A 9,853-nucleotide genomic window follows, 5' to 3' on the forward strand; every position below is an offset into this window, starting at 1 on the left:
CTTCTAATCTTTTTGACTGATCTACACCAAATTTTAATACAGTAGAGCATCGATTATCCGACCCCCGATTAACCGACGTATCGGTTAACCGACCGCGTTCTAGTCGGCAAATTCAAATGTCCGCTAGTGATGTGGCGCTACTATATTTGGTTATGTCCAGTGGTGATATTCGAAATATTTAACAAGGGGTTCGCTAGCAGAAAATTTTTCCCTGACAATCACCGAAATGGAAGTTTTGAATAGAAATAAATACAATACCTTTTCTTGCAACCGTATATCTAACAATCAGTGGCGTACTTGGAACGTAACGAGCCATGGGTGAAGGGCAGGTAACGATAATATTTTAGGGCTGTCGACCTTTTTTTTTAGGCAGGGGTAATCTTTACCGCGAAATGGCGCTTCTGGAATTACACACGTGTCATCATCATCTCTCGAGATACATTATACTTTTTCTTTCGCTGTCTATAGCCCGACACGTGTTCGACAGCCATCTTGTATTATCTCGCGCGCGTGGCATTCTGGGATCTCTCTTATGACTGGATCTACTTTCAAGAACTCTCTTGAATCTATCGCGATTAAACCTCGATTGAAACGGTCAAGAGAGATCGCACCAAGACATACTCCCTGACCTTGCTCACAATCTACATTGAAATGCTCGGTACGAACGGGGTATAAGGCTCTAGTTTAGTAGTATTACAGAGTATAATACGCATATTTTAATATATTTAAAAAAAAAAAAAAAAAAACAAACCCACTGAGAAATGTTCCGTGTGTTTAACAAGGTTCGGAAAACTGAAAATTTTAACAACGGTTTCGAGCGAACCCGTTCGGAAAACTTTAACAACGGGTTCGGGAGAACCCGTTCGGAAAACTGAAAATTTTAACAACGGGTTCGGCCGAACCTGTGCGAACCCGCCAAATATCACCACTGGTTATGTCTTGGCTACTTTAATATTATTTTTGTTAAATTTTTGCATGTTTTAGCTGGCAGCACTAATTCGACCATGAAAGGGAGGCTAGTATTTAAACTAAGCCTAATACACTATACTAATAATGTATTTGTTCATACTTTTCGGTTATCCGACTTTTCAGTTATCCGACCAAGGTTAGCAGCCTGCCGCCCTGGGGGACCCGGGATCGAATCCGGACGGGTCGAATAATCCCCAGGAATTTTTCGGGGGGTGGTCCGTTCGGATATGTCGGGCCCCGTCCCTCACCGCCCGGTCGCCCCATTGTGGGCCTGGCCGAACCCATAATGGGCCTACTAAAAGAGGCCCTCTTAGTGCCCACTGGGCGGAAAGAGTTACAAAAAAAAAAAAAAAAAAAAAAACCCCAGTCCCCAATTAAGTCGGATAATCTCTACTGTACTTATTTTCTAGCATTCTGCGGAAAGTATAAGCTACAACATTCACTTCTCTCTGATTTTATTCTCTTGATACTTCGTGATAAACATAACAATTGTGTGTGTGTGTGTGTGTGTGTGTGTTTTATTTTTTTTTTACTTAAATTCTCTCTGTCCTGTTATCACCAAGAGGATCTTTGCAGCATGCCCAGTATGGATTCGGCCAGGCCCATAATGAGGTAGTCGGTTTTTTTTTAAACTCTTCCCTCCCTGTGAACATTAAGAAGGACTCTTTAGCAAGTCCATTATGTGTTCGGCCAGGCCCACAATGTAAGGGACGGAGCCCGACAGCATCTGAAAACTTTCTGGGACTTTTCGACCCGTCCGGATTCGATTCCCGGTCCTTCAGAGCGGTAGGTTGCCATCTTGACCGCTCGGCCATCTGGCCTTATACAGCCAGGTAGTATGGGACTGGGCTGACATATCCGGACGGATTATCCCCGAAAAATTCGGGGATGGTCCGTCCGGATTTCGATACACTCTTAACTGCTCGGTTACCGGCCATCAGCTACCGCTCTGTGATATTCGGGATCTAATCCGGGCGGTGTTGTGTAATGGTATATAGGCCTATCGTGACAGTCTATGGCTCGAGTTGTTCATCAGTTATCTTCAAATTAGCAGTTACAAAACTGCACACCTTGGTGGGCCGAATGTCAATTTGCATGGGTCGGTCTAGATCTAAATTAGAACCAGTCATTTTAAAATTTCAACTAATACACTGCGTTTTCAGTGACTTAAGCATACTACGGTGTCTTGCGGCCTGAATTACGATAAGACTTTTTAAAATTTAATGCAATACACAGCGTTTGTACTGTGTTTATTACTGGTAATTAATTTTTCTGGAATGAAATATAACGTATATTGAAATAAGGAGTGGCCAATCGGGAATTCCCGATTTCCAGGTGTGTCAATCCATCATTGCACAGATACCATAACTTTTGGCGGACATACTATGAGATTTATTAAATTATTTTAACTTTTCTTAGTACAAGCGCAGCGGTTTTGGATGTTTTCCAAAAGATTGTGTAAGACATTTCCAACTGTCTTGACACTTCGCGCATAATGCTGGTATTTGTCGCATTATTATTCGCTCCATGAGGTAATGTCAATGTCTTCAGGCTGTTATGAACAGATAGTTTTTTCACTATCCACCTGGGCAGATCAAATTTGATAGAACAACGAGAATGAAGTTTATCATCGGTAAATTGACGACGATAACAAGCGGCATTTCTGGAGTTTGAAAACAACGAGATTTTGACTTCATAAGTTGTGATTTTGTTTAATACAGTAGACAACGCAATATGTGAGCGATCCGTCAATGAAGAATGTCTCCTGGGAAGAGTTTCCATGAAAAACTGGCTTTATTTAGATGTTAGATATGAAAAGAAACCCCGGAAAACTGTATCCAGATTCGCACCTGAGCAACTCAGGTGCGAATCTGGTAACAACTGCCAATCTAGGTTAAGTCGTTTTTATCTATTTGACCATTGGCGAGTGTTATGAATTATTTAAAGCCAGCGTTTTTCAGCCTTTTCACACTACGGACCGGCAAAAATAGGAAAAATATCTCGTGGACCGGCAGAAGGCTAAAGATAAATTTTCGTAGACTTAAACTGTTTATACGCATGTGACGCGCGCGACTGTCGTAACTGACCGTAACGAGGCACTGGTTACTTTGTATTGTAATGGCATTGTTTTCCTTCTCACGCGATCACTCGCTCTCGAGTCGCGCGGGACCGCAATAAAATAGGAATTTTTGCTACAGCGAACTGACGCAATACAATAACATCTACTAAGTGTAACAGCAGGAGTGGAGAAAGGAATTATCATGACACTGACGCTCATTTGATAACTGTAATGAATAAACGTAATTATTATTATTATTATTATTATTACATAGTAATTATAGTAATATCTAATAATTTTAATACATTTTCGATTTATAATGAATTTTATTTAAACAATTGCAATAATAATAAAATCCTGCAACAAGTTGCTGAACTTTCCCGGTAACATTTGGAGGCGCCATCTGTTATGATATTTTATTTTAAAAGCTTTTTACATTTTTAACTATTATAAAATAGCAAAATAACTTAATTTTGACGGCAGGGATGGGTTTTATAAAAAATTGTAAATGCTAGTAACAAGCAAAATCTTCATTAAGTATAATCCTACTGAAGATACACACGACCCCCTTTATCTTCCCACCCTTCAATATTTAATCACGAAAATTTTATAGTATCGATCCTCCTAATAAACAAACCCTCCTGTAAAATTTCAGAAATTTTCGACAAAAAGCATAGGAGTTATTAAAGAAGTAAACAAAATTGTGCCCCCCCCCACACACACTAACATCCATCACACAGAATTACCCCCGAATTTTTTTGAATTTCTCGACGTTTCAAGGTGTCCTAAGTCCAAAAATGTAAAAATCTTAGAGGGGATCATTTTTGACCGATCCTATACTGTTACACATAACAGCAAGGAAAGTAAAAATAAACAAAAACTGTTTATATTAATCACAAGTTTAAAATATTATTTTGTTATTACAAAATTTCCTGCCAGTCTCCGAAATTTTTAAGGTTGAAGAACACTGGTAACGACTATAACTGGCTGATGTTCAGAAGTGTCGTTGAAAGTGGCTACTTCTTGTTCTACTGCAGCATTAATACTACGTATTTGTACACAGTGTAAATGTTTAAACTATAAAATTCTATACAGTAGACCCCCTATAACACGGGTTCATATAACACGGCGAAAAAATTGCGATGGTATTCGTATAACACGCTAAAAGAGACTCGTATAACACGATGAAACGTCATCACCGAGTCGTGTCGCGACAGGATTGGTCGAATCTGGACCAATAACGGATATTGTACAAACCGTTGAGTTTAAACCAGCACTGGACATACTAAAAAACATTTATTATTCAACGGCCATAAAAATTATATTTTTATTAATGATGTCTCCAAAGTTAAGTTATTTTTCTGCGAAAAATTCGATGATCAGGAAACACGCGCCCGCCGATCGATGAGCCGCTCCGCGACGAAAACAAGTTTAAGCAATGGCGTCGTCGAACGGTGCACATTCGGTAAGTAATCCTACAATTTTTTGTTTATAGCATAGTTTATATGGATTATTCCCAAAAAATTATACGTGTTTTGGAAATTTTGAGTCAAATTATTCTAGAATCGGTTAATTTTATGGAAGAAAACCTTTCAAATAGCCGTAGCCCCTAAACTGCACACGTGCCGGGCTGTGATTGGCTCATGTATTTAAGTGACTCGAACAACACGGATTCATATAACACGGAACGTATCTACCGTGTTATAGGGGGGTCTACTGTACTGTATTTTCGCGGAATGTCTGGCATACCAGTCTATGCGGGGAAAACCATGAAATCAGATATTTCCGTATGGTAAAAGCCGGCATGCTGGTCTCCCCCGTTTTTATGCGGCATGCCGGTCATTCTGCGAAAATACGGTATGATACTATACAAATGTATGTAAATTACTTTGCTAAACAAAATTAGGAGATAAAGAAGTATTATAAGTAGAAATTTACAGAGTAAATCTAGATAGAAACTTTAGACTTAAGTATAGCAGCAGACACTAAGCGGTTGATTATGGCTGTAAAAACTTGAAGTGTATTGAGATATTCTGACAAATGTTGATAGTTGAATACGCTACTTGTTTACAGACCGAGCTTCAATTTCTGTTTTTATCTCCCAGGTTATTGTCTGCCCAGACAACATAAAGAGTAGTATTTTATTACACAACATAATTGTGTGTGTAACATTGCCTAAGAAGCTAACAGTAAAAAATGCAAATTTTTGCTTATAATGCGTTTTGCGTGTGTAATCGTGAAATTGCTCGCCAAGTCAAGACCGAAAATTTAAATCGTATGCTTTGTAGAAATGTATAAATTGTAAAGATCTGTGATGTAGTTATTAGATACAAGCGTTACAGACATTACTGTATTTATATGATGATAAACCAAAATTAATCTAAGTCTTGTCGAGTAAATAGGTTTCAATTCACAGGTCCGAAAATTTAAAAATTTTTGCCCAATTTCGTGAGTTTCCCGATGACCCGGGAGAGTCGGTAACCCTATCATATATACGCCTTTTTTTTTACTTTTTCCGCCCTGTGGACACTAAGAGGTCTTATAGCAAATCCATTATGGGTTCGCCAGGACAACAATGAGGTGACCGGGTGGTGAGGGACGGAGCCCATCCAGATTCAGATTCTGGGTCCCCCAAAGCGGTAGGCTGCCACCTCGACCGCATACCAGCTATATTCCAGTTAGAAAATTCTTTGAATTCCGTAATCTTGTGTCTGCAGGTGTATAGGATCCAAAACTACGGTTTCATTATGATTATTTTGGTTGGTTACATACTTAACTAGATGCATTTCGGGCCGATTTTCATTTAAGGACCGTCATCAGTAATATGTATTGAATCAACCGTCTTAATAAGGTTGTAGATTAAATAGGTATAGTCTTATTTATTAATTGAATGGAAGAGGATGTTAAATACGCGAACATGATCCGAAACATATTTCACTGAACATATAGTAAATGATAGGGACTGATACGATACATTGGATTATGGATGTTTTCTGCTATCGTAACAGGCCACTAGTCTTTAACACAATATGAATCCGTAATCCCGTCGTTAATAAAATTTATTTGAAAAACTTATCAAGTGTTGCCTGTCGTTGTTTGCGTTTATTAGCTCCTGAATATAATTCTCGTAGTCATAATGCTTTTCGAAGTTTGTTCTTGCTCTATATTGCACACCAGGACAAATTTGTTGAGCTTCTTGCATCTGGGCATTAATTGGAGAAACTTCTGAAATTTCTTCTGTAAATAGTTAGGTGCATTTTCTCCTGATAATTTGGAGTTATCATCAACAACATATTGAAATATTTCCAACACAGTCATTGTAGCCGTAACTTCAATACTGCTATCTATATCTACACAATTTTCAAACTCGTCTTTAAACATACCGTCTGGAATTCTTTCGCAAATTTCAACTGTAAAGTCAAATTCTTCGGAAGCAGTTTTCGACGATTTACTCTGAGAATTGCTTTCTTTTCCTCACCATGAAGACGTTTATATACGATATTCACTCCCCTTTTCCATATGTTGAACCATCCATCAGTTGCAATGAAATCTTCTTTGCTCTGGGTTTTTGCTAGTTCTGCTTTTTTTGACGCATAACAGGCCCATTAACCGGAACATTATTTTTACAAACATTACTAAACCAAATTTTTTATGCCACTTAATTTAATAATCCTTCCCAAATCGTTCTCTTCCGATACATGCGCTCAATAGAAAGTAAAGAAATTTATGTTTGTTATGTTTTCTAATATCTTACATAAGAGCGATTGTGAAATTTTTAAATGCACAGCTGCACTATATTGACTCATTTTGGGCAATTTACCATAGCACTAAATTTTTTTGTTTTCTTTGAAGAGAAACCTCTACGCTTATGCATTGCTTCTATCACGCATGATTCAAAGAGTTTTTACACTCTTCTTAATTCAAAAGATCACAAAAATTAAACAAGAGAAATCGCACAACGGGAATTTTATCCTCGAGGAAAAGATCTATAATACACGTCTTTTCTAAGAATTCTCATACTTACAGTATGTAAAAGATAAAAGGTGCAGTACGTTTCGATTAAAACTAAATTTTGAAAAAGGATTCATTTAGCATAAATTTTCTAAAAATTCTCATCATTTGTTTTCGAGTATAATTATCACAATTGATAGCGAGGTTGAGGCCGAAGTTTTAAACGCGAAAACGTGTACGTCGGACGTTCGGCGCCGCTTTCCTGTAAGCCTAGAAGTTTGACAATGGTGTTTGCAGTCAGTGGAATCGTACTCGACATTCCAAACGCCATTGTCGAACTTCTAGGCTTACAGGAAAGCGGCGCCGAACGTCCGACGTACACGTTTTCGCGTTTAAAACTTCGGCCTCATCCTCGCTGATAACAATACCCGAAGTTTAATATAATAGGCGGTTATTTTGACTAATTTTATGTAATATTTTGGGACGGCTTAATTATGACAACAGTATTCGTGATTATAATAACAGGATTCCACTGTAGTTAATTTTTACAGACTTGAGGCATTGGGTGCCCATTAGTCCTCTATGAATGGTTTAGTCTGGTTTGACAACTGCAAACTTATGTTGCAAGGACTATACGTGTGTATAGGCTATATACAATTACAGTATATGTACATAAAATATTAAATGTGAAAATGTACTGTACCTACAATATACAGTAGTTTATTTTATACATTTAGAAAAAAATATTTTTTATGTATATACATGCCTCTTTATTTTTAACAAAGTCGGAGGGCAATCTTAATAATCAGAGTCCGGATAACTAGAGTTTTACTATATATACTGTAGTAGTAGTAGTAATAATAATAATAATAATAATAATAATACATTTTATTTTAAAAAATGAAAACAAAAATAAATAATCTTCAAATATATTCCTTCCAAAATATCTGTTTTTAACTTTTTCCTCCTTGTGGGCACTAAGAGTGCCTTTTTTGAAAGCCTGTTATGGGTTCGACCAGGTCCGTAATGGGGTCAACGGGTGATGTTCAGAACCCCAAAAATTCCTGAGGTTTTTCGATCTAGATGGGATGGGTCCCGGGTTCCAAGAGCAGTGGTTGCCACCATAACAGCTCGGACATCCGGCCTCGAAAAATATCTAATTTAATGAAGCAACTATAAGCGTCACTGATTCGCTCACTCAAATTGACCTGAAATGTTCGAAGAGAGAATGCTTCTTACAAAAAACAAAAAAAAAAAAAATCTGAAATATCAGAAATAAACATATTTTATCCGCTACGAAACGCCAAACTTCAATTTTCAACGCCTCATAGCATGAAACGATTTCGTCTGATCATAATTTAAGCGTCATTTGCCTATTTTTAAAGATGTTTATTATTTCAAATTACAGCATTTTTCTTTGTGTTACTGCCGATTCTTTAAACTTTTTTGTTATTTGCGGTTTATAAATTAACATGCGCTGAGTCCAGAATATGTTGCGCGACATCTCCAAGGTGTACTGTAATGAAAAAGTAATTCTTGAATGTGTAGTTCTTGAATATAGTGATTTGTAGTTAGCATAAAATTGTGGTTTTTCATGCAAAATTTTGTGTAAAAAATTAAGTTACTTTTATTTAATTTCATTGCAAGTTGCAAAATCCTTCAAATATTTTGCAGATGAAAGTCGGTTTTCACTAAACAGAATTGGTTTGTACTGTTCCTACATTACACTACGAAAACCGCAAGTAATAAACTGCACTGATGGCTTAAAGTTGGATATATTTTTTCAACTTTCTTTCCCATTCTTAGTTTACCCGAGGGGTTGCAGAATAGACATACTTTGAGACGTTTAGCACAGAAAGATCATCTTACTAAGAATCCGATAAACAGGCAAACGTAAATGCGATACTATTGCAAGTTGAATTGACTTTATTGCAAAAAGGAAAACTGGACCAAACACAAGACAATTAGTAGGCCTAATAATGTCTTGGAATGGAATAATAAACTTAAAAACAAGATGCTTGTCGTGCGGAAATTTACGTACTTGGAGGTCCAGATTGTCTCCAATAGGACTTCAATCCTCGTCATACCCAACTGACGATGATTGAGGGCCTACAAGAGGCAAGTGCTTTACCTCTACTCACTAGATCCTGTAGGTTGAGCCAATTCTATATGTGATGTTTCTGAGAGTGATAAGTCTCTTGTGTTCTTAAAAGTGGTACAGTATGGTCCGCGAACGAAAAGTACAGAAAGGACTCTACGACAATTATAACAATATTCACAGTCCGTTTATTTCACTTTGAACATAAAGGTTATATAAGGAATCCCAACTGGTTTTGTGATAATTTACAATTCGGCGTGATTTATACAAAGAACTCTTTGTTCCAAGCAAAGCACGATGGTGTCTCTTTCCTGATCGCGTGACAATTAATTTTTCTAGTAAGCGCGTAACTAAACCTAACTTAATTCTAACTTAATACTAAGGAAAATAATGAGGAATATAGGATAATGGGATGAAATAAGAAATGAAGAGTTGATTCACCCGGGGTTTCTCTATATCAGGATGATATGCACTTTGGGTAGGACCTCGGTTCTGTTATGGTGGCTTCTGTCTTTCGGATCCTCTCTTCTCTATCACTTATCGAGGTTCTCTCTTACTTCAAACTATCCGACTCGGTTCCTTGCTGGACTATCTCGATCTTCTGTCCTCTCTACCAAAACTTTCTTCAGAACCCCTTCTCACACGTCCTACTTCTTCCGTGTCTGGTCGAAAAGTGTCTTATCTCTTGGCCGCTCTCCCCCAGGCCACACTACTTTCTATTGTTTTCCCCGATTCTTAGAACGGCTAATCCTACCCAAAGGCGATAACGGTCGTTG

Source organism: Centruroides vittatus, unplaced genomic scaffold, assembly GCF_030686945.1.
Source record: "Centruroides vittatus isolate TY-2023 unplaced genomic scaffold, ASM3068694v2 scaffold_861, whole genome shotgun sequence".
NCBI classification, from domain to species: Eukaryota; Metazoa; Arthropoda; class Arachnida; order Scorpiones; family Buthidae; genus Centruroides; species Centruroides vittatus.